At 41.3% G+C, this 6,899-nt stretch overlaps 1 pseudogene; it reads left to right on the forward strand.

The window, feature by feature from the left end:
• Nucleotides 1–2,707: 2,707 nt before the first annotated feature.
• LOC124964880 (growth arrest-specific protein 7-like) lies at nt 2,708–3,613 on the forward strand (annotated as a pseudogene).
• Nucleotides 3,614–6,899: the final 3,286 nt, after the last annotated feature.

Here is a 6,899-nt window from a genome sequence, read left to right on the forward strand (position 1 = left end):
CTGGGTTTCTTATTCTTCCAGATGAATTTCAGGATTGCTTGCTCTATTTCTGTAAGGTACATCATTGGAATTTTAATTGGAATTGCATCAAATCTGTATAGCACTTTTGGTAGTATGGCCATTTTGACAATATTGATTCTGCCTATCCAAGAACATGGGAGATCTTTCCATCTTCTAAGGTTTTCTTTAATTTCTTTCTTTAGTGTTCTGTAGTTCTCATTGTAGATGTCTTTCACCTCTTTTGTTACATTAATTCCCAAGTATTTTATTTTTTTCGAAGGTATTGTGAATGGGGTAGTTTTCCTAATTTTTCGTTCCAAAGATTCATCACTTATGTATAAAAATGCATTAGATTTATGAACATTGATCTTATATCCTGCTACTTTACTGAATTCACTTATGAGTTCTAAAAGTTTTCTGGTGGAATTTCCTGGTTCCTCTAAGTATATAATCATATCATCAGCAAATATGGATAGTTTGAGTTCTTCTTTTCCTATTTGTAGCCCTTTAATTTCTTTGGTCTGTCTAATTGCTCTGGTTAGAGTTTCAAGGACAATGTTGACTAGAGGTGGTGAAAGGGGGCATCCCTGCCTTGTTCCAGTTTTTAGGGGGAATGCTTTCAGTTTTTCACCATTTAGAATGATATTAGCCATGGGCTTAGCAAAGAATGGATTAAGGACCTTGGAATCAGATGAGAGACCCTGCAGATTATAGAAGAAAAAGTAGGTCCAGAGCTTCACCATGTCGGTTTAGGACCAGACTTCCTCAACAGGACTCCCATAGCACAAAGAAATAAAAGCAAAAATCAATAACTGGGATAGATTCAAACTAAAAAGCTTTCTCTCAGCAAAGGAAACTATCACCAATGTGAAGAGAGAACCTACAGAGTGGGAGAAAATCTTTGCCAATCATACTTCAGATAGAGCACTAATCTCCAGAATATATAAAGAACTCAAAAAGCTCTACACCAAGAATACAAATAACCCAATTGACAAATGGGCTAAGGAAATGAGCAGATATTTCACAGAAGAAGATCTACAAGCAATCAACAAACCTATGAAAAAATGTTCCACATCTCTAGTAATAAGAGAAATGCTAATCAAAACCACCCTAAAATTCCATCTCACCCCAATTAGAATGGTGATTATCAAGAATACAAGCAACAACAGGTGTTGGCGAATATGTGGGGAAAAAGATACACTCATACATTGCTGGTGGGGCTGCAAATTAGTGCAGCCACTCTGGAAAGCAGTGTGGAGATTCCTTAGAAAACTTGGAAGGGAACCACCATTTGACCCAGCTATCCCACTCCTAGGCCTATACCCAAAGGACTTAAAATCACATATTACAGAGATGCAGCCACATCAATGTTCATAGTGCTCAATTCACAATAGCCAGATTGTGGAACCAACCTAGATGCCCTTCTATTGATGAATGGAGAGAGAAACTGTGGCATACATATACAATGGAATATTACTCAGCCATAAAGAATGATAAAATTCTGGCATTTGCAGGCAAATGGATGAAATTGGAGAATATAATGCTAAGTGAGATAAGCCAATCTCAAAAAACTAAAGGACGAATGATCTCAGTGATAAGCGGATGATGACACATAATGGGGGGTGGGAGGGGTTAGTATTAGGGTTAGGGTTAGGATTAGGGTTAGGGAGGGGGACAAAAATGGAGGAAGGAAGGACTGTATAGAGGGAAAAGAGGGGTGGGAGGGGTGGAGGGAAGGGAAAAAATAACAGAATGAATCAAACAACATTATCCTATGTAAATTTATGATTACACAAATGGTATGCCTTTACTCCGTGTACAAACAGAGAAACAGCATGTATCCCATTTGTTTACAATAAAAAATAAAGAAAGAAATTTAGCATACATGATTTAAAAATTACAAAGGAGAAATAACCATCAAACTTTAGAAATATTAGGAAAAACACAACAATCCTTAGCAGAAGTAAATGGGATTTGTTTACAATGATAAAACATGAACTTATCTGCAATGAAGATAAAAGTTTAGTAAATAAGTTTTATAAAATAAGTAAATGTGTAGCAAAAGAACCCCCCAGTTCCCCTGCTACTAATCAATACACACAGGAATTCATATTTTCCACCTGAACCTAAGACATATATGCACTACCACTGATTTCTCATTAAAAAATATTAGACTAAAAATCATAGGTATTTGGGACTGCTGCGTGATGGAGCCTTTGAAACTGAAACCCAGATTTGTGAGGTACTGGAAACCTTCAAGGACACTATAAATCTACAGGGTAGAAACTGTACTACCTCAGATCCCCACGGCTAAATGGGAAGACACACAAACAAAATGAAAAAAAAAAGGGAATAAAGCACTCCAAACAAACCAGGATGCTCCAATTATAGACTCCATTGACAAACCAGTAGAAAAAATGTCAGAGAAGGAGTTCAGAATATACTTAGTAAAACTGCTTCATGACTTTAAGGAGGATATAAAGAGTGAAATCAGAGCTATGTTTCAGGAGAGGGAAGATATCTTAAAGAAAGAGATAAAGATCCTGAGAAGAAATCTAGAAGAAATCTTTGAAATGAAAGAATCAATAAACCAAAAAAAAATTCAATGGAAAGTAGCACCAACAGAGGAGACCACTTGGAAAACAGAACTTCAGGCAATGAAGACAAAATATATAATTTTGAAAATAAAGGTGACCACACAGAGAAGATGATGAATTGCATGACGTTCCCTCACCCAGACACAATGCCTGAACAGCAGCTGCTGTAGCCAACTGAGTGGAGCTACTGTGACTACTTCTGGGCTGATAAGAAAGACCCCCAAGGCAATGGCACTGTGGCAGGGTTCGAACTGCTTCTCCAAAAGCAACTGAAGGGCAAACAAATGCAGAAAGAAATGTCTGAATTTGTCTGAGAGAGGATAAAGATTGAAGAAGAATATGCAAAGAACATGGCTAAGCGCTCTCAGAACTCGTTGGCTGCACAGGAGGAAGGCTCCCTGGGAGAAGCATGGGCTCAGGTGAAGAAGAGCCTGGCAGATGAAGAAGAAGTTCATCTCAAGTTCTCCACCAAGCTTCACAGCGAGGTAGAGAAGCCCCTAATGAACTTTCGTGAGAACTTCAAGAAAGACATGAAAAAGTGTGACCACCATATCACTGACCTCCGCAAGCAACTTACCAGCTGCTATGCATCAGTGAAGGCCCGGAAAGCCCTCACAGAGCGGCAGAGAGACCAGGAGATGAAGACCCAGCAGCTGGAGATCAAGCTGAGCAAGAAGACAGAGGAGGACATCAAGAAGGCACGGAAGAAGTCCACACAGGCTGGTGATGACCTCATGCGCTGTGTGGACCTCTACAACCAGGCCCAGTCCAAGGGGTTTGAAGAGATGGTGACCACCACTTTGGAGCTGGAGCAGCTGCAAGTGGAGAGGGTGGAGATGATCTGGCAACATTTGTGCCAGTACACACAGCTGCGGCACAAGACAGACATGTTCAACCAAAGCACAGTTGAGTCTGTGGACCGACTGGTTCGAAAAGTGGACCTGGCCAAAGACAGAGAGCTGTGGGTCAGAGAGCACAAAATGGGCAACATTCGCGCTGTGGACATGGAGATCTAGACACGCCTGTGTGGCCCCGGGGGTCCTGCCCAGGAGAGGGACTGGATGTCCCAAGGAGAGGAGATGGTGTCTCCTGCTGGGTGAAGCTGCCCTCCCACCCACTCTCCTGTCCACTGAGGAGAGAGGAGAGAGTTGGCGATTCCAGAAGGGTGATCTGGATGGCCCAGCTGGGGGATCCCAAATATTCCCAGGCCAAGAGGACAGACCTGCAACCCTGCCCTTGTCTCCAAGACTGAAGCCGCCAAACCCCATGCCATGCTTGTTGCTCTGAGAACAAACTGAGGCTGGAATTTTGTGATCCCTGCTGAGTTCCATAGGGGTGGCCGTCACACACTTGTGCCCTTGGGTGCCCATCCTCCAACTGGTCCCTTTATCTCCTTAGGGGCTTCGGAAGATCAGGGGAGGGTCACCTCTGCCTCCAAGCCAATGTCAGAATCAGACTCATGAACAGAAGGCGTCATCAGCTCAGCCTGCACCTAGAGTCCTTTACAGCCCTCTATTTTTCTCACTGTATTCTGGGAGCCCAAATATAACTTTTCTTGGCCGCTTTAAAAAAAAAAAAATCATAGGTATTTCATTCAGCTATAAATGAACAAAGATAAAATTCTATATTGAGTAAAAAAACATATAAGCTATTTGTTGCCATAGTCTCACATTATAATAAATATTAAAGGGTGTCCTTTGTATCAAAGGTAAATTATGTGAGATAGGAACTTGAAATAAAAACCAAAGAAGATTGTTATATTCGTTATTTACTGCTGTGTAAGAAATTTCTCCTGAATATATTTCATCTTACCAAGTTTCTCCAGATCGGGCCCCAGGGACAACTTAACTGAGTGGTTTTGACTCAGATCTTTCCTGAGACTGCACTCAGGATGTCAGTGAGAACAGTCCACTGAGGCTAGCTGGGTTGGAGAAACACTTCCAACATGGTTCCCCACATGCCTGGCAAGGTGGTGCAGGTTGCGAAGGAGACTCCATGCTTCTGAACATGGATCTTTTCACTGACTGAGAGCCCTGATGATATCCCAGCTGACGTCCTCCATAGTGAATGATGCAAGAGAGAAAACAAAGAGAACATTGCATTTAACCCTTTATGGCCTAGTCTTCCATCATATTAAATTCAGTAGAAGCAAGTCACCAAGTCCAGCCCATGCTCAAGAAGAGAATTAAGCTCTATCTACTGAAGGAAGGAGTAACATATTTTCAGATTATGAATTATCACATATTATTATGAATGGTCAAAATAATCGCTCACATTCGCGTGAGTGAGGAAATGGGTTCCTGTTAGAGGGATGGGCTGGCTGTGAAAAAAGAGCTAAAGAGTTTATTAGAAATAGACAGGAAACAGAATTATCTTTAGAACAGGGGCATGACCCATTGAGTCACCCAGAAAGGTCTGGCTCCAACAAAGGAAGGAGTCAGTGCTTGGTTTATTTATACCTGTACAGATCAAAAAGGGGTAGGTAGGAGCTTCTTCCATGAAAAACAGAGTTAGGGGTAGAGTTAAGCAAGCCATTTGTCCCTAGCAGTCATTCTCGTATCCAGGGCCTACATTTGAAGTTCCCTGGTGAACCAATGCAGGGAAACCACATGACTCAGGCAATCTTGAACAATTTTTCATAATTGTGAGATTCTTGAGACCAGTTTTTCCTGTCTAATAGTTCAACCAAGCTTGGTTTTTTTTTCAGGCCATGGGTGACTCCCCACAAAATAAGCAAATATGAAACTATGCTTTTTGTCTTGTCTTTTATTTGAATTTAACTGATTGTTCAAGGCACAGATAATAAAGATGAAGTTCATAATGTACGCAGATTTATGAACTACATGGAAGACAGGGGTAGAAACCTAAAGGTAAAGAGAAATGTCATATTGTAAGATTATAACACTTGTGAAATGAGAATTGTGAAGTGTAAGAAGAATGACAAAATCTGGAGTGTCAATTGTAAGCTGAGCAAGAGAACAGGGCATAGGAATTCTGAGGATCAGGTGCAAGGTGTGAAAGGTTCAATATTGACTCTGCTAAGCAGGCTCTGGTTGTATAGTGTTAGCCTTGTGTAACAAGTTAAAGTGAAAACAGACAGAGTGAGATGCTAAAAGATGAAATCTAACAAACATAAAACATTTTTATTATTCAAAAATGGGAAAAAAGTAACAGGAAAGAAAAGAGATGGCAAAAATGAAAAACATCAAAATTTCAGATTTGTACAAGCTTGTTTATACAAAAAGAAATAAATAGGCTAAGTCAGATATCAGTGAAAATGAAATGTATAGTCAGTAAATGGCATACAGGTAAACAGGAAAGGGATGGGAGTAAGATGCCTGAAGTTTACCTTTCGTATCATTTTGCACTGTGTAAATGTTTACAAATACAAAAAGTAAAATAAAATACTAAAAGTGAATGCAAACAGAAAGAAATCTGAAAGAATAAAACCTCCTTCCTCATCCCCCCACCCCACCCCAGCCTTTGGTACTGGGGATTGGACCCACTGAACCACATCCCAACCCTTTTTAAAATTTTATTTCTTGACAGGGTCTCCCTGAGTTGCTTAGGGCCTCACTAAATTGCTAAAGTTGGCTTTGAACTTATGATTCTCCTGCTTCAGCCTCCCAAGCATGTGCCACCACATCTGGTTAAGAATAACATTCTTAAAAGAGTTACTTCAGACACTGAGGTTGGACGCCATCACTGAGCTCACTGGACCCCCACACCGAGGTAGGAGGCCGGAAGCTGAGCCTGCCCACCTGTCCCCTACTGCTGAGGGACACTGTGCCTCCCTCTGTGCTGACTCAGCACACCCTTGCTGGGGCTCCCCAGCTTCTTTGGAGGCTGGTGCAGGCATTTTGAATTATTCCTGAGGGCATGGCCATCATCATCGGAAGGGCTACTTCCTTCCTGAGACATCTACAGGAGTCTGGAGGCCCTTTGACAGGCCTCTATTTACTCACTTACATCCTACACCCTTCCCCATCCTCTTGTTCACAACTAGAAATACTGTAAATAATAATTGAACTGATCCTGTTTATTTTAAAATGTTAAAGTTTTCATAGGGGCTATCTGGTTCAGGGCTACATTTTCTCTGTATCAGGTGCTACTGGTATTGATCTCCCCTTCAAAGGAGAGGTAGAGGAAAACTGCAGGGTCATAATAAGCCTGCAAGGGGGGAACTTCAGTATCTCTGAACTTCATTGCTAGAGGGGACTATATAGAAACAATATGAAAGAACAGGGAAGAAGGTGTCCCCAACAAACCAAGATGCTATTTTGATAGGCTCCAAAGACAGCA

The sequence above is a fragment of the Sciurus carolinensis genome, chromosome 14 (genome assembly GCF_902686445.1).
Source record: "Sciurus carolinensis chromosome 14, mSciCar1.2, whole genome shotgun sequence".
NCBI lineage: Eukaryota > Metazoa > Chordata > Mammalia > Rodentia > Sciuridae > Sciurus > Sciurus carolinensis.